The sequence below is a fragment of the Rhinoraja longicauda genome, chromosome 22 (assembly GCF_053455715.1).
Source record: "Rhinoraja longicauda isolate Sanriku21f chromosome 22, sRhiLon1.1, whole genome shotgun sequence".
Lineage (NCBI taxonomy): Eukaryota > Metazoa > Chordata > Chondrichthyes > Rajiformes > Arhynchobatidae > Rhinoraja > Rhinoraja longicauda.
Window position 1 is genome coordinate 26,008,814 of NC_135974.1, and position 25,447 is coordinate 26,034,260.

A 25,447-nucleotide genomic window follows, 5' to 3' on the forward strand; every position below is an offset into this window, starting at 1 on the left:
CTGATTGGCTAAACATAGATGATTACATCAGGGAAAGCTATTAGTAATTAATGAAATGCTGGCAGTAATTGGGAAAGTGTAAGGGGCCTGTAATGGAAGTCATCCATTCTACGCATTCTTCATAGACGTGGAACAATCCCTCACTATCCTTATGATCTCACATGCTTATCCATGCAAATCTATCTGACAGGAAAGTACATCTCTGTCTCCTTAATTGGACAGAATGGAGTTGTTTATGGATATCGCAGACATTTAGACCTCAGTAGGGGGTTACTCAAAAAACTCGTTAGCAAAAGCCACCCTAACAATCCAGTCAGATTCCTTCCCCAGAGCTCAGAGTGTCCAGTGAAATGGTGTTTCAATCAGACATTAATTTCTAGAATAGAGAAGGAGAATATCTCCAGCAGGCAGGAAGCCCAATCAATGGACTTGATTTACAACTTTTCATATCCCTGCTCTTTATCAACACTGAGAGGTTTTATATAATTTGAACCTTGTAATGTTCCCATGTGAGAAATGGGTTATGAATCATGCAGAGCAATAAACTATCTTATGTGCACTGGGACAGTGTGTGATGTAGTGGAAAAATGTATTCAGTATAGTGTAATCCCAAGCCCCATCATTTAAAGAGACAGTAATATTTTTTAGTGACCTACTGTAAGTCAGAGTTATCAAAATTCAAATCTATGCAGCATACCTTTTTAGCCCTCAGTCTCCAATATTTATGAGATGCAGTAATGATATAATTTTGTGCTCATTGTGGTGGGAAACAGCCTTTCGCACACAATGCTAGTTAAATATTCCCAGGACAGTTATGCCCACAGTCAGTTCTAGGTAAAAGCTGGTGCCCAACCATGGCAGTCACTGACAAATGACCACGTTGAGTCAGGAATAGGTGTGGTCTGTGTTCACCCGGGCTGTGCATTTGGAGCGTTTTACAGGGTTCTGGCACCTTGTCACTTTGAGCAGTTTAGTTCTTGGTGAGCGCACTGTCATGGAGGGTTTGATTCCAGCATAAAGGTTTCCGAGCACTCCATCCATGGCATCAGTTAGCAAGCTAAGTGATCCTTACCGATGAGGTGCCAGAATCTATACCTCTTTCAGTACCAGCACAGGGAACAGCTGTTGAGAGCAGATAAATTCTCAATGGCTGTTCTCAACAGAGATTGCATTGAAATCTGAAAGACTGGAGAGATTTTCTAATCGTCTCCACTGACTGTTCATTCTTCTCTTTTTCTTTTGTATTCCAATGGTCCTTGCTGGCTGCTAGTTTTCCCCTCCATTTCTTTATTTTGTTTACCTTCAATACTTTTTCCACTTTCTGCCATTTTCTTCTACCTTCTATTTTCTTAGCTTATCTTCCCTCATTTGATTTTTCTTTTCTTTTCCAGACATTTTTTCCTTCATTTTATTTGTTCCGACTATCTTTTCTCTCCATTATCATTAAATGCCATCGTCTGTTTTCTTATATATAAAAAGAAAAACACAGAAAAGGCTGGTTGCTATCAGATGGGAAAGAAATGATCCTGTTTTGGATATCATCTTTCATCAAAGCTCCCAGCGGATTCTGTTTATATTTCATGTTTCCAGATTTTTTTTTTGTTCTGTATGTCCCAAATGTATTCAAATGGAACTCGTCTGTCAGCTATTTTTACAAAGACTCCAATCCATTTATTTTAAACGAGTTCATTTATTTTAAAAGGCTTGGCATCTTAGTTAAAGCAGCGGAGGAATTTCACTCTGCAAACGAGAGCACATTCGTTACTGGGTCCGGGCAGCACAATTTCAGCCGTTTATCTCTGGAGTTTCATCTTGTTCTGTTTTCCTAATTTTCAACCTGCAAATAATCACCAAAAACAGTGATGAATCACTTTGGGCAGCCGCACACCTGGCTACCCTCAAATCCTCCCCCTGATTTCAGTGCCAGGGCCCTGTCCATTTGCTGCTTCTTATTGTGTCGGAAGGAACTGCAGATGCTGGTTTAATCCGAAGATAGACAGGAGTAACTCAGCGGGGCAGGCAGCATCGCTGGAGAGAAGGAATGGGTGACGTTTCGGGTCGAGACCCTTCTTCAGACCAAAGAAAAGTCTCGACCCGAAACATCACCCATTCCTTCTCTCCGGAGATGCTGCTCCAGCTTTTTGTGTCTATCTTCTGCTGCTTTTTATTCACCTCTTTCAGACATTCTAAACATTCACCGCTCACTATCAACTGCAAATTAAAAGTACTTGTTTTTATAAAAGTCTTTAAAAAAAATTGTGCTTGTTGTGGCAAGTCAGGTATTGTATTCATATAAATGAAACCAACGAATTGTTAAGCATACAAGTGTAGTGGTTTAAGGGAGTACTGAATTACACACAACCAATTCTACAGACCGAAGGCATGAAAGCTAAGATTTCTGTGCTTTTGTTGTCATTATTATTTATTTTAATTGTGAAGGGTGCAGGGTGAAGGGTATTTCAATGATAAATTCTCTACGTGGTGTTATCAGCATATCCTAAATAATCAAATCTTACACAGTCACAACACTGGATTTTACTCTCCTCTGCATTAAAATGTATTTTTTCTTTTCTCAAAAGTTGAGATCTCAGTTTGAAATAGTGCAGATTGTGTGGAAAGTTGCTGGTTTCTCAAATGCAAGGAACGCCGTGCAAACTGAGCCAAGGCGAGGAGTTGCAACATGTCAAGGTGATTCCAGCTATTCCACAAGCAGCCTCTCCTCAGACCTGCTTCTGTATGCACGTTCCTCGATGTAACATTTTTCACTGGTGTAAAAGGGCTGCCCTTTGGTTTTACAACACATTCTGGTTCGTTTTATTCTTTTTGTCGCTGCTTAAGAAGGTCAGGGAGCACCCAGGGTTAAAATCTCCAGCGTTTGCTTGACATTTATACCCGGGATATCCTGGTAACAGCCTGTCCACTTGCAATCTTAACTAGAGCACAAAATCCACTTAAGATATCGCACAAGTATTTGTGTGGGAACAACAGTGGTAACATTTCATTATATACATATATAGTTTCGATCATAAAACTACCCAGTTTGTCCAACATCACACATTAATAACCAGAGTAAATTCAATGCTGTTATAGTTACCCAACCTCACAGATCCCACTGACATAGCTGTGGTTTGGTGTCAAACAACACATTTGACTTGCAGCTTACAGTTACTTCGTGTTTTTTTGTTTTAACTTTCTCGGCTGGTCTTCCCTTATTTTGTAGTCGTTCCTTTATTTCATTCTTTTCTTCCAGATTGCACTGGTAGCCCCAGTGTGCTCCCAGTAATGCAGAAGGGCATAATTTGGATCAATTAAGTAGTCAGGAAACCATAGAGTTGTGACAGGAACACAATGTAGAAGTAGAGTAGCAGGCACAGTGTGAACGAGAACAGAGCAGAGAGAAGGCTTAACAAAATTACTGAACTCCAGTTCCACTGAAATAAATAGGAAAACACCCTTCTCTGGGGAACACGAAAATCCGAAACAATTTTAGCTCATTCCGAACTGTGAGCAGTGAAAAACATTCTTATGATCTGCGTCTTGCTTTATTTTCTATTGGTTAAATTTCAATTTGTTCATTTTGTTTAAATTTTCATGAAATGAAAATCCTAGGACAGAAGAGGTCAACATTTTGCTTGAAGTCCACAGTTATTATTCCCATCACAATTAAAAATTGCCTTTTCTTCTCCATGGTTGTGCACTGTTATTAGCAATTTTGAAGTTAACTGCAGGCCTCTATTAATTACTGTTAAATCAATATAATCTTGTAAAAATGCAAAGTATCGATTAATATAATTTTATTTACCTCATTTAATTTAACTGGATGTAGTTCTAGTATAACATGATGTTAAATCAAATTTCCAATATACTAGAGACATGTAGAACCTCTATCCTCCCCTAAGCCGTTGGTATTCAATGTTAAAAGAATACACACTTTACAAAATGGCATTGGTACATTTTTAAATATCCCAGAAAGTCACAGAATTTGGACATCTTCAACAAGGTGTTTTTTTTTTAAACAGAAATTCTTCACAGTTTCTTTTTCATTAGTATAAAAAATAAAGAAAATCCCTCAGTTAAGGCATCAAATAATAAAAATAATAATGAACGCCCAGGCTTAGCCAGTGTTGTCAGCACAAAAGACCTCCTGGGCTACAGTAAAAATGCCACAGTGTGTTGTCTCAGCACCTAGCCAGATCCAGAAGCTTTTGTTGCACTGCTTTCTCTCTTCCCACAGACATTATCCGTTCGATTAAGTTGTGCAGCAACTGTCTTTGTAATATTTCCACTGGTTCACAGATTTCTGGGTCTTTCCATTTCAAATACAATAATTGAAGACCACAAATTTCCTATTAAGTAGATTGCCTTTGTTACCGGTATATTTCTGTAATTTATAGTTGCAAGACCTGGATTTGCTGATTAGGGTAGGAGGTGCCTCGTGATATTAAATATGACAGTGGCAATATGTAATGGTTTTGCTTAATTGATGTTACGCTGACCTTTTTGGAACCCAGTGTACATATAATGCAGATCAGTTTTATTGTTAGAATTTCTCAGAGTCGTTGTGTTAAAAAAAATCGATGGTTATTGCATCTTCTATTTTCCAAAGATATTTTTGCAGTTTGATCAATACCAAGACTGGGACTGGCAAATGCGGTAGTATGTGTGTGTGTGTGTTGATAGAACAGATCTATTTATCATAAAACACTTGCGTGCTGCTTTCTGTGTTTTTTTCCATAAACTGCATTTTGGAGTACTGTAAAATATAATTCAGCTGGATTAGATCCTTTCAGTTTCAAAATCTAATAACCTTGGCAAAGCATAGACTTTAAAAATACACATTTGTTGAGACCGGTAGCCTTTTATTAGCCTGCATGAGAGGTGAAATGAATGGGTTTAAAGAACCCATTTTTCACATTCCTTTAACATAAAAGTCACTTTGTTTTTATAAAGTTCCAGTATTTTTCTAGAAAGCTATTTTCTTTCCTGTGCAGTTTTTAGCTTCCAGCACAAACCATATATTCTTTATATAAGTACACCACTTTGATTTAAAAAAAACACTCAGAAAACTTAAATGAGCAAACCAAAACTGAAAGGTAAATATTATTTTTGAGAGAAAGTCAAACTTTATAAGGGGATCAGTTGAGATTATTAGGTTAGTTGAAGCAGGAATGCTATTTTTTCACGACCTCTTTTTTCAAATCAGTCGTACGGTATCACAATTAAAATTTTACAAGTTCAAGAGTTTTGTCCATTTCGACTTACTTGGACTATGAAAAATGGTGTGAGGTCCGCTGGCTGAGAAGATTTACTGAGCCAGGCTGTTCAAGGGAACTGAATTAACATGAACGGAGATACAGCCGTTAACCTGGGAGTTCTTTAGCCATCATGTCATTTTAACTACATGTGTTAATTTAAGGCTCCCAGGCTCTGCAATCATATAAACCAGCCCTCCTAACAACAGTTCTGATCATTTAAACATTTTCAATTCGGCATAACGAAATGTTAAAAATATATAATTTGAAATATTTTCATTTAGGATTTATAAAAATGACATTTTTGGTCACTTTTTTCCCCCCTCTTTCTGCAACCATCTCTCCCACCCGTCTTTCAATGGGGCTCTGAGCAACACACAGACCACAAGCACAGACCACTGAGCAACACACAGACCACAAGCACCAATGTAATCGAAAATCTTTTGGAGAAACTTGGAAAGATTTTTATCTCACTGCTCCATGTATCAGAGCACCGTGCTTATTATTATCACTTCTGCCTTGATTTTTTTTCTTAACTAGTAATAAATTCTGAGCAGGATTTGATTGCAGGGGGTGGGTGGAAGATTGTCCACATTGTGCAAATCATCCCCATGCCAGTACTGCAGTTTAATTCACACCACAATTTATTCCTCCCAGCAGCCACATTGTCTCTGGCTCGTGTGACCAATGCAGAACTGAGGGCATAGCAAGTTCTCTGCAGCCAGCAAGGCATGAAATTTGTAATTTGAGGAGAAACAAAGGCTCGATTTTAATATGATTTAAAAAATCCTTATTAACATGGATCAGAAAATAAGGATAGACCGGTTGAAGTAGCATTTTACTGTTGCTGAGAATATTCTTCAAAATTAAGATGCAGCGTAATGACTAATAAATTCATAAGTGAATTCAGGAGAAATATCTTAATCTGGCAAGTGAATGGAATGTGAAATATGCTGCTGTGAGGTATAATTGAGGCAAAATATCAAAATGCATTTTAGCAGAAGCTTGTTAAGCGTATCGGAGAGAAAGGAATAGAAAGATCTGCGGAAATGGTGTGGGAGGTGGGTTTATTTGGGCAGATGTAGGCCATTTGGCCTGTCTGCTCTGTAGGTTTTATGTAACTCAGTGTGATTAATTTGTATTTCATCATATCCCATTATATCTTATGATGAACAATCATGTTTGGCAATCTCAATTGAAGGGAGAAGATTGCACCAGACCAGGAGACCTGGTACAGTCCTCAGGATACACACAAAATGCTGGGGAAACTCAGCAGGACAGGCAGCATCTCTGATGCTGAGTAGGAATGGGTGACTTTTCAGATTGAGACCCTTCTTCAGACATCAGGGTTGTGCAATGGGATATTTTAAATCCAAAGTCTATCATCTCTGACCACATGGTATTTGTTCAGTACTGGAAGGGCCCATTTTTGTGTTTTACAGCTGTATGATGTTATGACGTTAAGTTATTAATGTTCTTCAGGAGCTCATACTAGATGACCAGATCTTCAAATTTTTACTCAAATTTCCCTGGTGAATTTCATCCATTACAACAGCATCAAAAGTCACCGTATAGTTTATAGTGCGCTAAATATTAACTAAGACTTTGAACTCAAACTTGAAGTGGCCTTAAACCAAAGGCCTTCTGACCAGGCATACAAGTGCTACCAATTGCACTAAGACATGTAGGAGAGAAGGGTCTCGACCTGAAATGTCACCCATTCCTTCTCTCCCGAGATACTGCCTGACCCGCTGAGTTACTCCAGCATTTCGTGTGTACCAATTACGCTAAAGTGACCTTCCAAAAAGATGAAGACTAAAGGTAAATCAAACTAGTTAAAGAGTGTGAAGTATCTTATTGTTTTGTTGAAGAGAGTAGGTAATGCAGGAGAATTACTTAAGGTGGGATGCAGGTGCAGATGTAAAGAGAGACCTGAGGGTGCAGGTTCATAGCACTCTGGAAATGGTGAAATAGGTGGATAGGGTAATGCTTGCCTTCATAGGCTGAGGCATTGAGCGTAAGAGTTGGGATGTCATGTTACAACTGCACTAGGAGTATTGTGCATAGTTCTGGTCACCAAGCTACAAGAAGAATGCGGTAGCATCTTTCTAATGTGCAGAAGACATTCAGCGGGATGTTATTTGGAATGGGGGGCTTTAGTTACCAGGAGAGATTGGATAGGCTGGATTTATTCCCACAGGAACATTGGAAGCTGACCTTATTGAGATTTATAAGATTGTGAGGGGATAGATAGGGTAGATAGTCAGGATTTTTTTTTCCCCAAGTAAGAGTGGTTAAGACTAGAGGGTATAGAGTAGGTTTAAGGTGAGAGGTGAGAAACCTAAAGGAGATCTAACAGGATAGTTTTTCACACAGAAGGTGATGATTGTAAAGAGATGCCAGTGGAGGTTAAGAAGTAGAAACGATTGAAGTTTTTAAAAGGCACGGATAGGAAATAAATAGAGGGATACAGGCCCAATGCTGGCAAATGGAATTAGTGTAGATAGCAGCATGGACAAGTTGGCCTGAAAGGGCCCATTTTTGTGTTTTACAGCTGTATGATTCTATGACATTAAGTTTTTTTTCATTTTGAGAATATTCTTCGGGAGCTCATACTAGATGAGCAGATCTTCAAATTTTTACTCAAATTTCCCTCCTTACATTGAGGTCCATCCATAACAGCATCAAAAGTCATCGTATAGCTTTGCACTCCTCTAATTTAATGAAAGACTTTTTATTAATTGCAAGCCTTTCTTATATCCTTCACCTGCTGCATGTTTGGCAGTTGTAGTCAGACCTTATGTAAGTGAGAGTACAACATTTCTGCTGTTGGAGACACAGCCAAACAACGACTTCTTCTTGGAGGCACAAGAGACTGGAGATGCTGGGATCTTGAGCATACAAAAAACGGCAAGAGGAACTGAGCAGATCAGGCAGCATCAGGGAGGAAATGGGCAGACGATGACCTTTTGGGTCAGGATCATTCTTTCACACTGTTTCATGGTTTCAGGGATCAAGATCACACTTGTGATAAGTAGATGTTATGAGGGGAAGACCAGAAACACCATCTTTTCTAATCTCCTTCAAAGTCGAGATAACAAGAGGCTTAAGAAAGAGATGTAGGATCAGCTTTGAAAGATCTGTGGGGTTTGAGGTGAATCTAATCCTGCCGTAACACTTGCTTTAGATTTGATCATTGACCCCCAATGCACTGGTGAAGGCTGGCTGCTCCGATTACTATTGTTGTAAGATACCGGCTTCCATGACCACTAATAGTGATGGTAGGAGGCCAGACTCTCAAAAAGGTCCACCATAGAAAATCACTTTTTTTAGTATGTTAACAATATGTAATTATCGCTTTTTTCCCCAAAAAAATATGAGAATTTCCAAGAATTTCAAAAGTAATAATAGTCATGTCAAGTATTAACCTTTTACTAATTTCACTCCACATTTCAATGAAGATTAAGACCCTACGATGAGGTTAGGACAGATCAATTGATACAGAACTGAAATAGGCTTTTGAGATTAATATTGTTGAAATGCCTGATGTTGGAAATTTTGAAACAATTCTTCAATAAGATAGTTACCTTTGAAGGGACATTGATCGAAACATGCAGGTATAGCAGGCACTGAAAGTAAACATGCAGGTACAGCAGGCAGTGAAGAAAGCTAATGGAATGTTGGCCTTCATAACGAGAGGATTTGAGTATAGGAGTAAAGAGGTCCTTCTGCAGTTGTATAGGGCCCTGATGAGACCACATCTGGAGTATTGTGTGCAGTTTTGGTCTCCTAATTTGAGGAAGGGCGTCCTTGCTATTGAGGCAGTGCAGCGTAGGTTCACAAGGTTAATCCCCGGGATGGCGGAACTGCCATATGACGAAAGATTGGAAAGACTGGGCTTGTATTTACTAGAATTTCGAAGGATGAGAGGGGATCTTATAGAAACATTTTAAATTATTAAAGGAGATGCAGGAAAAATGTTCCCAATGTTGGGGGAGTCCAGAACCAGGGGCCACAGTCTAAGAATAAAGGGGAGGCCATTTAAAACTGAGGTGAGAAAAAACTTTTTCACCCAGAGAGTTGTGAATTTGTGGAATTCTCTGCCACAGAAGGCAGTGGAGGCCAATTCACTGGATGTATTCAAAACAGAATTTGATAGTGCTCTAGATGCTAGCGGAATCAAGGGATATGGGGAGAAGGCAGGCCAAATGGCCTCCTCCTGCACCTATTTATTATTATTTCACTCTATTTTTGTTTTGATGTTATAAGGAGCATTATCAATGCTTCATCTTAAGCTGTCTAGATTTCAAGGAAAACCAGAAATGATCCTGTGTAAAATGCAACACAGCATCAGTGAGGTGATTTTAAGCCTTGCTATCTGGGCAGTAATGTTTGGGTAACTCAGTGGTTTCTAGTGAAAGTGTCTTTCTTCGGTGTAAACCAGCATCTGCAGTTCCTTCCTACACAGAAATATTTGTGAACAGATTGTCCATCCTTTATTAATCTTGTCTCATTTTAAATGATGGGTAAGATTTAAGCAACTTCTATAAAAGCTGGCACATACTGGCATATAACCCACCCATACATCAAAATAGAAGTGCATGTCCAATGTTGTGCATGGGGCCAGACTAAAATTAAAAGAAGAGGTATAATCACTAACGTATGAAATCCTATCCCATATGATTCTAATCTTTGCCCATCTCAGCTTTAAAATCTGGTGAATGTCATACTTAACTGGTTTGAAGTGGCTCTTTTAACAATATTCATCATCGCGTTATAGGTTCCCTTTAAGACTGCCTAAACAGTAGAATAAAGGCAGATGGGCTAACAGGTCCTGGTTATTTTGTAACAGAAGCAACAACTGAACAAACCCGAAATTAAGTGGCAAGGGCACATCACTTGGAGGCCGAGCAGTTGAGAGGGGGAATGGGGGGCCGTGACAAAAGTGAATCTGCACTTTCCATGAGAAAAGATGCCAGATTTCACACCAGATGCAGGTTGAATGAGTAGTTCTCAGCTGCCTCTTAGTGGCTGTCTATGGAGAAACATGACAGGGATAAGAACCGTTTGGATAATGTAACAGAGTACAAAAATTATTCTTTGACAACTGGAAAAGGAGATAAACGATAGCGTCGGTGGAAGCACTAATATGTGATTTATGAACTATAATTTAATTAGCATGGATATTTTAATTTGACTGTTATTGAGTCTCGTGCTTTAAGAGTTGCAAAGAGATGCATTTGTCAATCAAGCTCGGCATTACTGTTTTGAGCTTATGTTAATAAATAGCCTGTTTTTGCATGAAATTTTGTAATATTTAGAAATTATTATTAAACCGTTAAGAAAGAAAGGAATAATATAGAAATTCCTGATAAGGTTGGTAAAATCAAGAGTCTCACGATTACTATTATTAGTCAATTGCCTGGCTGAAATACTTGGTGGAGGTATTATTTGAACAGCGATCACATAATGATGCCTTCAACTTCCGCGTGAATACGTTTCAGGGAAAAGGATGATCTTGTTTGCGACAAGTGCCAGCACTAAAAGTTATAGCAGACGTTTGCCAATTATGACAACCACTGGAAATCTAGCAGCCATGTTTCTGAATTTATTCTATTTCCTCTACCCCGTTCTTGATTTAGTGCATAGTTTTCCTATTAAAATGATTTGTTAGCGATGCAGGTTAGACAGCCGGTAGACTGGTTTATCAGGTTTCTGTCTCCAATATATCCCTCCAACAGCCAGACCTTTGCGGCTGTATTGTTGCACAAAAATTACCTGCGATTATTTGCTGCCATCCCGTGACACACAGTTTTTATTGTGCCTTCCACCGTTGACTGGATTACTCAGGGGCAACAGAGCCGGAGGAAATTCATCTCTGCTTTGTAAGCAGAAACTAAAACAATGCATGTCAAAGTGAGAAAATTTTGATCCACTGTATTTCAAAAAATAAGTTTTAATGGCACATACATCAGCTTGTTAGCATTATACCATCGCAACATTACAATTATGGGCAAATAGACAATTATTGCATTGGTATGAAATAAAGTACACGTACAGAAACACAGTCATCTTCTTATTTGAGAAATGTCGACTGTGTTGAGGAATTCTGTTTTTGTTTGTTGTTTCAAATCTGGTTGAACAATTTGGGCTTTACAAATTGAACTATAATTTAATTAGCATGTATGCTTCAGGTTGTTGCTTCAGATTATTTTCCAAAATGGAAGGTAACACAGACTGAGGCAAGGTATTCAAAGTGAACACATTCTCAGTATTAGCAATAGATTTGCGACGTTTTTGTCCCCCAAGTTTTCTTGTCACACAAGAGCTTTGTATATCATTGTACAATCACCTACCTTGAACAGGTACATTGTGAACACCTTGTCAACTACATCATTATTCAATCACCTACAGGTACATTGTTGTCACTGTAAATTTTCTACAGGTCATTTAGTGACAACAATGTGCACCGTGATACCGAATGTAAAAATCTAGGTATCGAGTCTCGGCTGAGTTAGCAGATATCACCCGGTAGAAAACAGAGGTACTGCAAATAGCTTTCAAATCCCTGGGGTGCCAGATGGAACGAAGCAGCCTGCGATCCAGATTCTGACTGCTGTGCACTGAGCTGTGCTGGAAGACGGACTTAACTGGAGTTCAGATAATAACCGGATTGTTCAGTTGTAATATCCTATTCCATTTCAGTCATTGCCAACATATTGATAGGATTCTGAAGGCATCTTGTATAACTTACGTATAATATTATGTTCTGCGTATTGTCTGAGTTTACAACACGTTCTGTTTTGGTTGTCCTGCAATAGGAAGAATGAGCGAAGATTTACGAGGATGTTGCCAGGATGTTCTGTGCTCCAAAATATACAGTCCTAGAAATACAGGCCTGAGCTATAAGGAGAGGCTAAGCGGGCTAGGACTGTATTTCTTGGAACGCAAGAATCCTGAGAGGTGATCTTGTAGAAGTGTCTAAAACCATGAGGGGAATAGATAGGGTGAATGCACACTTTTACCCAGAGAAGAGGAATCAAGAACCAGAGGACGTGGGTTTCAGATGAGAGGGAAAAGACTTAATAGGAACCTGAATGGCAACTTTTTCACGCAGGTGGGTATAATGAACGAGCTGCCAGAGGAGGTAGTTGAGGCAGGGACTATAACAACATTTAAAAGACATTTGAACAGGTACATGGATAGGAAATGTTTAGAGCTAAATGGTTAGCGGGCAGGTGGAACTAGTGTAGATGGGGGCATCTTGGTCGGCATGGGCAAGTTGGGCTGAAGGGCCTTTTCCATGCTGTTTTACTCTATGCCTGTGGTATTGCTGCAAGGAGGCTTTTCATTGGACCTGCACCTCACTGTACTTGTACATATGACGATAAACGCAATTTGACTTGACTCTCATCCTGAACCTGTTCCCCAAATGCAATGCCTGTTGCTTTGCAGAAAAAAGGGCAAGTTAAACTACTCATTTTTAACTCTGTGAACATTGCTGTCACCTTGCGATGCCATGTGTTGCTTGATAGAGAGAAAGAGATCAAGAGAGAGTTAGATTTAGCTCTTAGGGCTAACGGAATCAATGGATATGGGGAAAAAGCAAGAACGGGGTACTGATTCTGGATGATCAGCCATGATCATATTGAATGGCGGTGCTGGCTCGAAGGGCCGAATGGCCTACTCCTGCACCTACGTTCAATGTTTCTATGATAAGAAATTATCCAGAGCCCCTAAAGATAATCTAAGAAATAAATAGTGTCAGGAGGCTAGATCCCACTACAAAATGAAAAGTAAACATTATGGATTTGAATGTAATTATGAAGCAATCTTCCAATAATCTATTAGAAATTGTCTTGCAGGTATCAAAACTCTGTCCTTGAGAAGGAAAAGCACTTTAAGTAGAGTATCCCTGTATTAAGATTGCCAGAAAGTTAAATAACAAAACAAAGGTTTGTTGGCGATAGACACAAAAAGCTGGCGTAACTCAACGGGACAGGCAGCATCTCTGGAGAGAAGGAATGGATGATGTTTCTTCAGTTTGTTGTTGCAGTTTTAGTCCAGAAGAAGCAACAAAACTCAAAGGGTTGAAGGATATTTTTATTTGTGGCTTGAGGAGTTACTGCATCTGGTGAAGTCCAGCTAACCTTGTTTGGTTTGGCTTAAGAACATCCTTGGCCTAGATAGTGTGGAGAAGATGTTTACAGTTGTGGAGGAGTTTAGGACCAGAGGGCACAGCGGCAGAATAAAAGGCCATGCCTGTAGAATGGAGATGAGGTGGAATTTCTTTAGTCAGAGGGTGGTGAATCTATGGAATTTATTGCCAGAGATGGCAGTGGAGGCCAAGTCAATGGATATTTTTAAAGCAGAGATTGATAGGTTCTTGATTAGTAAGGGCATCAAAGGTTATGGGGAGAAGGCAGGACAATGGTGGAAAGACAGCCCAAAACCCTGTCAGTGTATTTGAAGTCAGTTTTAGAGTCTTAGTCATAGTGTGGAAACAGGCCCTTCGGTCCTACTTGCCCACACCAACCATCATGCCCCATCTACACTAGTCCAACCTGCCTGTGTTTGGTCCATATCCCTCTAAATCTGTCCGATCCATGTGCCTGTCTAATTGTTTCTTAAACATTGCCTCAGCTCATGTCACTTAAAAATCCCTCGTGAACCTCTGACCCACTCCCGAGTGATAAACACGAGGTAGGAAAGTCACCTGATTATCTGCTGTTCCCAGAATCTGCAGAATCGGAGTTTGTTTTGTCGAACTGATCTCAGACCTAAAAGAAAGAACTTTTTTTTTTTTTTTTAATTACTTATGTCTAGAGAGTTAAGGATAAAGCAAGTTGAAATGTAGTAATAACGTGCTTCTTTTTCTTCTCCTCCAGGGCAGAGATAAACAATGATCGCAATCTGCAGTCCAGCATCCTTGTTCAGGCCCTCCCCTGCATTGACTTCAGCTGCAACATTGAACTCCAGTTGCTCTGACCACAAAGAGCACTCAACTCCTGCAATTACTCTTCATTCTCACTAACAATTTGGTAATGAAGTATTGATTTTCCAGTTCGATTCTTATGGACGTTATTAGATTTTCATTGATAAACTGTGCTCGGGCTCTCGACTCCCTGCTGCTGCTCTGCGGCACATATAACAAAGTGTTCTTTAGGGGATCATGGCTGGGAACATTGATGTGTTTATTTCGTCAATTGGTTACTCCTGATGGCAAAAAAAGGTACGATTTTTCAAACTTTAAGCCCTAGTTTAATGTAGAGATACAATCACATTGGACACTAATGTCTTTCCTGCTGATGCTGACATTGAATTATGGCTGAATTGCAAGTGTGGCCCACAGCCCTCTCTTTATGAGGGAAGCAGTTTTGTAGCCAGTACAGTTGTCAATGTTGCACCTGGGCTTCCCACTGCAGTCTTAACAGCACAAGGGATCAATCTGTCTAACGAAGAAGAAAAAGACTGATGAAGCTGTGAACAAGATCCCAGCCGGAGAAAAAAAAGCGTGTACACTGTTTATCATCAACTGCAACAGTGCAGGGGATCAGCTTCGTAGTGGCTAGGAACGACACAAGCCATTTTTGCGACCAGGAAGATCAGTCTGCTGCTGTCCTTGTTTAAAAAATACCCTTCTCTGACATCCTGCATCACACCAAGTATGAACCTACAGCTGAAGGAGAGAGAGAAAAAATTTATCACGAGGGAGCGGATAACTGCAGTTCAATCCTGATAACTTCTTGTTTCTACAGACAGTGTGAGCTTCAATGGTACAGATTGGAGGCAATGGGAAATGCATCTCCATTTATAAGTCGCAAGAGACAAAGTCACAAATGAATGATGTTGCAGCCAGGAGTTTAATAAATACCACAGGCGCACACATCAGGTATTCAGTTTTTGTTCAGCACTGCTGGACAAACATATCAGCTTTATTAATTTATTTTTTATTTTTAGAAAGTTCACAAACTTGTTTTTTTATGAAGGCCAATCAATCATTATTAATCAGAAGTCATTGTTAACCCACTGAGGTGATACAACTCCCCAAGTTACAATTCAATTGGTATAGAGGATGTGCATCCAGTTTATGGTAAAACACGGACAATGGTCTGACTTCATCTTGTGAGTTCTGCCGAGAAACAGGAGACACTTTCTCTTGCGTTAATGCATGCAGGCATATATTCCATTTGCACCACACTTTACTATTAACGATAACTTTAAATTAAGCTTTTTTCCAGTCTTATCTGGTGTTGCAACATACTATGGTATGATCTCAAGTTGAAGGGACATACAGGCAGTACAAATAGTGTCAAAAAATCTTTGTGTTCCTCAGTGCATTCTTCATTTATTTTCACTGATGGAGTCTAAGGATTAATTTAAGACACAGGCCAAGAGGGGCAGATCAAGAGTACAAAGATTGCAAATCAGTGCACAGCCCATTGCTTTCCTATCCTAGTCATTTTTTTAAATGCATTTGCTAGTCTTTATCTAAATTCTGTCTGCAAAACAAAATTGTTCTGCGGCTAAAATGTCCTATTGGATGTGACTTCAAGCACCAGTTGGCCCTAGTGCTCACACATTTTGCAATTGCAAATCCAAGGTTTGCATATCCCACAGATAAACTATTTTAATCAGCTCTCTCACAACGCTAATTCTTTCAGTAAATAAGCAACAAATATATTGTAAGTTTCTCATTGCTAAAGTTTCCCTTGCCCATCAAATGTTTTACCTGAAAATATGTACGAGCCTACCAATACTATCATGTTCTCACTGTGGTCCATGCCCAAAATCCTGCTCTGGATATTTTCAGCCTCAAAGCTGTGAGTAGATTGGTGACCTCTCATCGAAACTATCAAATAATGAAAATTGGGTGGTTTCTGCAATAGAGGGTAATCATAGAACTTCGGCTGAAAACTGAAAACTCTATTCCTGCAACTTCCTGGGATTGAAAAGACCATGTGTGTTAATTTAAGCCTTGTCCATGAATAACCTTGTGTAATCCCAGGGCATTTTATGCCTGGTATCAATACCGTGGTACCCCCCATTGCATGTTATTTTTCTTCACGTGCAGTTTTCAATATCAATGTAATCACATAATTTAATTTTATTTTACAAGAACTGCTGCTCTCTGAATGTAGCCTCAAAGATTTCACCTAGAGGAGAGCTCTTTAGTCAAGATGAGGTTTTTCAGTCTAGGTTTTCAGGCAGAAGAAACTCCTGAATATTTAAGAGGGCAGAAAGAAAATCTCCTTCTCACAATCATTTGGTCCGTGTTTCCTGCTGAAGTATATAACATACAGCATTACATCTGTTCAAAGCCCATTCATACGAGGAACAAAGTCCCAGGTAATGACCCCTTTTTTGCACTGGTGGTCTCTGCTCTTAATTAATCAGGAGCATCACTGCAACATATTAAGCTATCACACTATGTTTCAATATATTACATTGCATATTTCATCACTAGCCAATTTCACCACATTGTTCTACGATTATATTACCAGTCTTAACGTTCTTTTAGGAAGGAAATTAGGAGAAATGTCTTTAGTCAGAGGGTGGTGAATCTGTGGAATTTGTTTGCCACTGAAGGCTGTGGAGGCCAAGTCAGTGGATATTTTTAAAGCTGAGATAGATAAATTCTTGATTAGTATGGGTGTCAGGGGTTATTGGGGAAGGCAGGAGAATGGGGTTAGATAGATCAGCCATGATTGAATAGCGGAGTAGACTTGATGGTCCGAATGGCCTAATTTTACTCCCATCACTTATCGCCTTATAAACATGACGAAAAGTGTCAATTAAGTACATTAGCTTTCGTCAAAAAATAACTTTGCAATCTTAGTTAAAAGAACCAGATAGCAGAGCAGACACAACATTCACAGTCGGTATTATTTGTTATTTACCTGTTTATCAGAGATTTAGTGATAGGAATAAAAGCAGGAATCTCTGCAAACGATTTGCAAGCAAAACAGCTCCTCACATTAATAAAAAACTTGGTGCCAATAAAAATCCCCAGTCACACTAATAGCTGGAAGCAAGTGACTGAAATATCTATCTGCAGTGTTTGATCAGTGCAGAACAGCTGCTCATTGCCTCACCATTCCTACATTTATCACTTGAACCTCTTACCTGGTAATCCTTTAGCAGGTTTGGAAAGCCATTATAATTCATCATTTTTAATTAGATATTCCCAAATCATACAAAAATGTCCTCTAACTACTTCACTTGGCAGGTTATCTGTAAGCATCTGATTGCTTGCTTTATATTTGGATATGCTGTACAATAGCCACATCAAATTGATAGTACAATGTTAGGTCAGAAGAAGTCACATGCACTCCCTCCACTGACAGCCCCCAGCTGTGAAGCTTTAAGTCCCTGGGAGTGTTCTCACCCACTTCTCCCCATGTCCCCAAGGTGCCTGTTGAAGCCAGCAAAGACATGAGAGTTTCTGTCTTACAGGCCTCCAACTAACTGATCGGGTGGCTTACTCTGACTGCAGAATATGGAAAATAGTGCTGAGAGATTGCAGGTCTCAATTCGAGGTTGCCTGACTACCTGACATTAATTTCGAACTGCATTAACTGGTTCTGGTTTACAGGCCTCTAACTAACTGGACAATCTGAATCCAAAGGTTTAGCTGATTATGAACTTAGGGTGTTGCAAGTTTGTAATATGTAACCATCGCAGATGTTTATGTAGTAGGCCCACCTAAAATCTATATTTACTTGATATGGGTTAAATGGATTATTATCCAGAAATTTATCCTCAGTCAGTGATACTGAAAGCAGCTGTTTGCTGTTTGCATTCTGCCTCTGACTTCAATGGAACTGAATTGTATAAGTGGAGTAACATTTTCAGCTGCTGGCATCTTAACACATTTTGCACTACTGACTGGAGGGATTTTTTTTACAGCATTTTAAATCGCAGGAACATTAAAAGCAACAGCAGGAGAAGGCCAATCAGCCCCTTGAGCCTGTTCGTGGCTGATCCAATCTTTCCCAAGCCACTTGACTCCCTTGTAGTTTAAATGCCTTTTAATCTTAGTCTTAAATATCAGCAGTGACTCTGCCTCCATGGATGTCTGGGGTAAGATAGGTGGAAGATGACCTTTGGAAAAGACATGAGGAGATGAATGTAATTCTCAGTGTCTTTTTAATAACACAGCCCAATAATTTTTTTAAAAGAGCCATAGAGCCACAACATGGCGCAAGCTCTGCGAGTTTTCGCCGCCAATGAAGTAACCAGTCACTGTAGTACCACACTGGTCCCAATTTTATTCTCCCAGCATTTCCATCAACCCCGCTCTCCCAAAACCGCCACCCCCTCTCCATCGGTCTCTCCCAATTCTACTAATCACCTACACACTTGGGGGAATTTGCAGCTGCTAATTAATCCACCGACCTGTGTGTCTTTGTGGTGTGGGAGGAATCCAGAGCACCCTGGGGAAATCCACTTGGAGAACGTGCAAATCCCAGATACACAGCACCCAAGGTCAGAATTGAACTCTGACTGTTGGAGCTCCATTATTTCTGCCTCTCTCTGCTGCCCCTTCTCAGAAAAGTTCCATCAATCCCATTCCCCTTTTCTTGCAGTCTAATCCTTCTCATGTGCACCTTAACTCCCACCTACCTCTCATCCTCACATAATTAATTTTCGCAGGTAACCACCCGACCAGCATCTCTCTCTTGAGATGTGGGAGGAAACCAACATTGTCACATGAACAAAGTGCAAACTCCACGAAAGTAACCCCAGGGGTCAGGATCGAAGCCAGGTTGCTGGAGCTGTGAAACAACAGCCCATTCTGCCACCCTTGTAATGGTGCACGAAAACACTTCTATGATAGAGAGCTGGAACAGATAACGAGACATCAATCTTTACACAAGGAGCTCCCAACAACAACAGAGCAGTAGTAGAATGTAATAAAAGAGAGACCCCCTTCTTAGTGAAAGACTTAAAACCTAGAGACAATACTTGTGCCTTGTGGCTATCCTCATGGTCACTATTATGTCCTATGTTATTGAATGAGTCCTGTAGAGTTTCCTTGATGAATTAGGGTAATGTGTATGGCATGTGGAGAGAGAGGGAAGGAAGGAGAAGCAACTGTCTTTAAATGAAGGATTTAAAAAAATCTTTATCTGATTTTCCTTAGCTTTTATATTACTCCCTACAATTAATTTTGGTCATATTTGCACTTTTGCAAGGACATTGTGCTTTACACTGCCTCCATCTACTCGGATTCCAGATTAATTTAATGCCTGACCTGAGAACCATTCTTTACGATTCCCCCCAGTCTGACTGGTCCCGTCCTGTAAAGAGTTAATGCCACAAGTTTGTCTCTGGTTGAATCATGCTGGCAATCCATTGTTGTGCAGCCCTCTCCTTCATTTGCTGTTTTTTCCTCCCATCCATCCAGTTTAATTGGGTATTGTATATAATTTTCAGCTCTACCATCGAACCTCCACAGAGTCTAGATGCCTCTTTACGTCTGAAGGTTATGTGATGCTGTGTGACCACGTTCAATAACAATTCAATAAAATCAGTCATCACTGGAAATTCTGGAGCCACAAATCTCATTTTGCTTTAATACAACTGACTACTGGCACAGTTATTATTATATTTCTGGTGTGGAAATTATCTCCTTATCCTGTATAATGCAGAGTGGTTAGATTCCTTAAGGGCAGAGAAAACCTTGTCCACTGGTGAAGATCAAGGCAGGCAGACAGCAGATGGATTTGATTGTTCTGTGTCTTGTGTAGACCTGGGGAGTAGACTTGGGAGGTTAGACATAGAGAAACGAGCGCAGGAGAAGCTCATGGTGGGTTGTGACTGAATGATGCCTGACAGGAAAGCCTTTCAGTCTTTTGTATTACAAAATAAATTCTGTAGCCCTCTTAAACCCAGCATAAAAAATCTGTCATTCACCTCCCAGGGACTATGTCAGTCAAACTCGAGTTGGACATAATAGCGAAATAGCTTTTCTCAAGGCATGCACAGCCAGGTTCAGAATACAAAAGTATCACGCTTTGGGGAGAAGGGGAAAAAAAAAGAGAAAATGAAGTTTCAGAAATGTCATTCTGAGGTAATGAGGCGTGGGCAGAAAGTATACCCCGCGCTTCATTTGATAGAGATGCTGGTCGAAATAGCTTCATTGATGTGTCAGCACTCGTCTATCAATCAATCATCCATTACACTTTGCAAGGAACAATAACTGCAAAAGCTACAGGGCAGCTTATAGAATTCACTTATGGGTATCAAAAACAGCAGTTAAAATGCAGTTTTGACATGAAAAGCATGAAGCAAGTGATTTTTTTCTTTATGGCAGGAGGGAAAGATGCTCTAGACCAAGAAGCTCGTTGGTGTTATGGTCGTGGTTTGACTTTATTTAATGTTGCATCCAGATTCAGAAAGGAACATTGGTTCACTCCTTTTATCTTTAGTACCACACATCAGGGAACGATTCGAACAGGAAAGAAGGCTGCACTTAGCCAAACACCTCATTTGTACACAAAAATGAGGAATTAAAATTATATCGTTGATAATCAATTTTCCAAAGTGACATGCAGCTCCTCTATTGACCCAGAAGCTACACAGTGAACAGCTTTTTGCTTTGGATTCCATATGTTCTGTTGTTTTGCAAATCTCTTTGCTGTGCTCCAACATAAGGGCAGTATTTTGATTTTTTTTTTTTTTGGTTCTGGCTCACCTCCAACGTAGATTAAAATTATTAATGTTTTACTTTAGGAATCCTTTTGATTATGGTTATCCATCATTTTGTTGTAAAACAGAGAATGATATTTCACCCAAACTTGCTAAGCTACAATTTTTAAACGTATGTTTTGAATGTAATTGCCTCGTGTATTTGCCGTCACCAAAATATGCACTTTTCTTTCAATTCAGATGCGAAGCTATATTGTTAAATTAAAATCTTCAACTTGCGAGTCATCAAATCATACTGACAGCAAGCTTCTGTTTAAAGTCATGCCCATGGCTAGAGGCACGTCACTAAGAGAACCAGTTAGTCCTGTTCTTCACTCTTATGTCTGTGCTCTGATGCCCATTCTAATTGCTGGCAGGTCAGACAGCAAATAAAATTTGATGCATGCCAGCAAAGATTGTATCTCTATGTCCACATATGGATGTAAAAAGCTACGTTTGTTGAAAGGATAAGATGCACTTGGCAAATATATTCAGATCACAGATTCACGTCTGTGTTGCTGTTTCAAACAAATAGCATTTAAAGCAAGGGGCACTACCGATGAAAATCACAACTTCATACTTTGCAATGACTGTGCTAATCAGTCACAATTTGAGAAGGCCGATGCATTGAAGTTAAAGTCTATTGAATTTAATTTGGTAGTGTTTGATCTTATCTCTTAAATTCCTTTCTCTCTCAAAGTGCAAAGGGTCTGAAGTACGAATTTGAATAGGGCAAGGCTTCCTACAGAACAATAAAAAGCCAAATGGCCAACATCATTCTGCGTGGGTGTTAAAACTGCATTACAATTGTCTAGCACTGTTATTTTAAAAAGTTTAATTAGTAAGTAACATTACATTCCCACGACCAACGTATTTATCCAGTCACATCCGGTGTCATAATATTGCAAGATGAATCCATTATTACATGAAAAGGAGTAAGGCATGTTTGGATTTCATTATTAGCAAACGATAATGTTCACCCCATTAACTTTGACCCGTTACTGGTGTATGGATGTTATCAGGACAGTCTAAAGATGCCCTGGGAAGGAATGATCATTGCAGTGGCGTAAATCTCAGTGGAAATGAGTGTATCCCAATTGATTTCAGTGTGTGAAGCTCTGCACTGGAATCTGAATTGCAGCCAATAAAAATACACAGCTCGTCATATTAACTAGTGCCGAATAGTTCTGATTCCCAGTAATAGTAGATCTGTCTATGTAAAGTCCCGGATGTTTAACAACACTTGCAAGGACATACAGCCAAATAAAAAGAAGTAATCCCTCAGCTGCCAGAGCAGCAAACATCCACAAGTCCTTCATTGAAACAGAACAAAAATTGAATAGAAAATCAAATCATGGAAAATAAATAGATGCCAATCCCCTAAAATTGGATAGATTACGAAAACATGTGACCCGTGTTTCATTATTAAATTGTAATATTCATTCAAATTGTTGGGTTTTAATTTGATGAAGATAAGGGATAGGGTTTATTTTCAGGATAATTAAAATAGCTATAACCAGACAGAGAGAGAACAATTAGAATATGTTGCACAGGAGGACCGACTCTGCTGCTATCTGGAAAGTGACCAAACACTTTGCAAACTTGGTACTCAAAATTAGAGTTAACCATAAAAAACAAGCTGTTAAGTCTTCTAATACATTTCTCTTGCTAAAAATCAGTAACATGGAGAGTATAGATTAAATATATCTTTATAAATGGAAAATGAAGTGACCTGATTATCAATGCAAAGACAACAGTGAGTGTCATTCACATGAAGTTGCCACAGTGGTGTTATGTATTTTTTTAACCCTTGCATAATTAGCAGCTTGTGTTAACATTCCTTAAGCTGAACTTCCAGCCACATATTGCACCTGGTATAGGCCTGTCACAGCAGTGATAAAATAAAATCAGCGTGGTATTTCGGATAAATTTGGGGAAATCAGCAGGATTGTAGAGACCCAAGGATTGATCTTTTTTTTCTTTACACAATGAATGAATTTCATACCAGTGTCATCTTTTGAAAATGAAGGAGAACTAGAGTGCTGTAAACCTTTGTCTGAATACACTAAAAATAACAAGGACCTGCAGCAAACAACAAACAAAGCTCGTAGCTACTGTAAGTATCGATTCCAGACAACAAGAACCTTGTATTATACTAGTTGCTTTTCCACAGATGCAACGGGGCAATAAAATGGTTAAATCTGAGTACTCTACATAACTGTGCTGTTTATGTAAAAAATAACTAGAGATATTCAAAATGGCTGACACCAGTAGTCCTCTGGTTACTTTATGTACCCTTATAGTTTACTCAAGTCTAAATATAGCCTGCTAATACTTATTCAGACATTTTATAACTCAAGTGCATGTTGTATATAAATATTCTTACCTTCTTTTTTTTTTAAACTTCCAGTTGTATACTTACTTGAAGCTCAAAGACTAGGGTGGATTGGGTTTGGTGGGGTGGGGGAGGGTGAACATGGGCGTGGGGGGGTGTGGGAAGTTGCATTGTTTAAGAATACATTAGAGAAGTTAGAAGAAACTGCACTTCAATTTTTATTATGAAGACATGAAGCACTGTATATACATGTAAAATATTCAACCCAAAGTAACTGTTAGGGTCTATGTTTTCATGTTGTATTGGTTGTTCTTTTGAAAAGATGTTCCACTTTTTCTGGTACAGATTATTTACCTGCTAAATGCTGTTTTGCCTTCTGGCTTTCAGCTTTTGAGCAGTTTAAATATTACAGAAAGATTTGGCTGTTTTTTAATATGGCACTAGTCACAACAAAACTAGCCAAAATAAAGTCACCTTACTGTGAAGTGCTGTTTAACAGCATGTTTCTCCAACTGCATATATCGTCAATATTATTGATAGATAAAATCCCCTAATATGCCTCAGCAGAGTATCATGTAAATGGTTAGACTGCAGAGACATACAAAGTAAGGTTTCTCGTGCTTTGATTTGATACTTATTTATTGAATCTTTTAATCAGTATATGAAAAAGACAACCGAGTAAATATAAGCTATTAAGTAGCAAAGCAACATTGAACATTGAGGGAAAGAAAATGCCAGCCATATATTTATGCACTGACTTCCAAAATAAATGAAGTTTCCTTTGCATTTCCACCAAGCAATTATTATTTTTAAAATAAAGTCCGTGAAATTATTTCCTGGCATTGAATAGAATTGTCCAAGATTATAGTCTTATATTGAATGAAAGTTCTTTGTCATTAAAGAATTGCAATTTTTTTGTTGTTTGAAATCTATTCATGATCTGAATCTCACTGATGTATAATTTTGTAACAGACTGCCTTTTTGTTTTAGTACAGTGGTTCCTGTACTGTTTGTATTGAACTTAATTTGAAACTGCTTGTAGTGTTGATCCACCAAGGCACAAGCCATGAAAAAGCTTGTTGTGCCAGACTGGGCTCTCCAATGATAATGATAATGACCTATAATACCGAAAAAAAAGTGGATATGTATAAAAAACAAACTGATGCACTTATTAAAGAGAACTATTTATGTGATTAAAAAATATATATTTAGATTTTTTCCAAGCACAACTCTGAACAAAAAGTGCTCTTTTTATTCTTTATGAAAATGAACTGTTTCTGATCTTTCTACATCAGGCTAAATAAACTCTGTAAGGACATTTGAAGAAATTGCTTTTTGTGCTTTCATTGCATTATATTCAATATTGTTATAACTTCAATGACAAGGTTCACGTTTTATCCTCACCTGCTCTTTGTCAGACTCAGCACTCAATGAGTTAACCTCAGCCCAAGGTAGATGGTGTGAGATTTTGGGTTTAAAAATTGGTATTGAGCCTCAGAAAGAGTAAAGAGGCTGGAATAATGTGAGGATTAAGCCCATAAAGATTTGCCACCACTGATGAGACAAAGTAAATTGGCTGTACGCAAGTGGCCAGAGGTGAAGGGTTGACCAGGCAGGGGCTCTATTCCCTGGAGCGCAGGTGGAAGAGGGGTGATCTTATAGAGGTGTATAAAATCATGAGGGGAATAGATCGGGTGGACGCACTGTCTCTTGCCGAGAGTAGGGTAATCGAGAAGCAGAGGGCATAGGTTTAAGGTGAAAGGGGAAATATTTTATAGGAATAGGAGGGATAACTTTTTCACACAAAAGGGTTGTGGGTGTATGGAATGTGCTGCCGGAGAAGGTAGTCAAGGCAGGGACTATTGCAATGTTTAACAAGCAATTGGACAGGTACATGGATAGGACAGGTTTAGAGGGATATGGGCCAAACACAAGCAAGTGGGACTAGTGTAGATTGGGCAAATTGGTTGGTATGGGTAAGTTGGGCCAAAGGGCACGTTTCCATGCTGTGACAATGAATATGTAGTTTGGAGGCCAGAGAAGCTTTACACAGTTAAAGGGAATGCCATATCTAGAAACTGAGGATGACAATTTTTTAAATGAACCATTGGTTGATATGAAGCCAATGTAAGACTGAGGGCACATGGGTGAATGAGGCTTGGACTTT

At 39.2% G+C, this 25,447-nt stretch overlaps 1 protein-coding gene across 2 annotated transcripts in view; it reads left to right on the forward strand.

Annotated features, from left to right (window-relative positions):
• The window catches only part of tshz2 (teashirt zinc finger homeobox 2), a 404,252-nt gene extending 379,733 nt beyond the window's left edge, over positions 1–24,519 (forward strand). For both annotated transcript variants that reach the window (XM_078418984.1, XM_078418985.1), the window contains exon 3: positions 14,141–24,519. The gene's annotated coding sequence lies outside the window, so the exon portion shown is untranslated. The remainder of the gene's footprint in view (positions 1–14,140) is intronic.
• Positions 24,520–25,447: the final 928 nt, after the last annotated feature.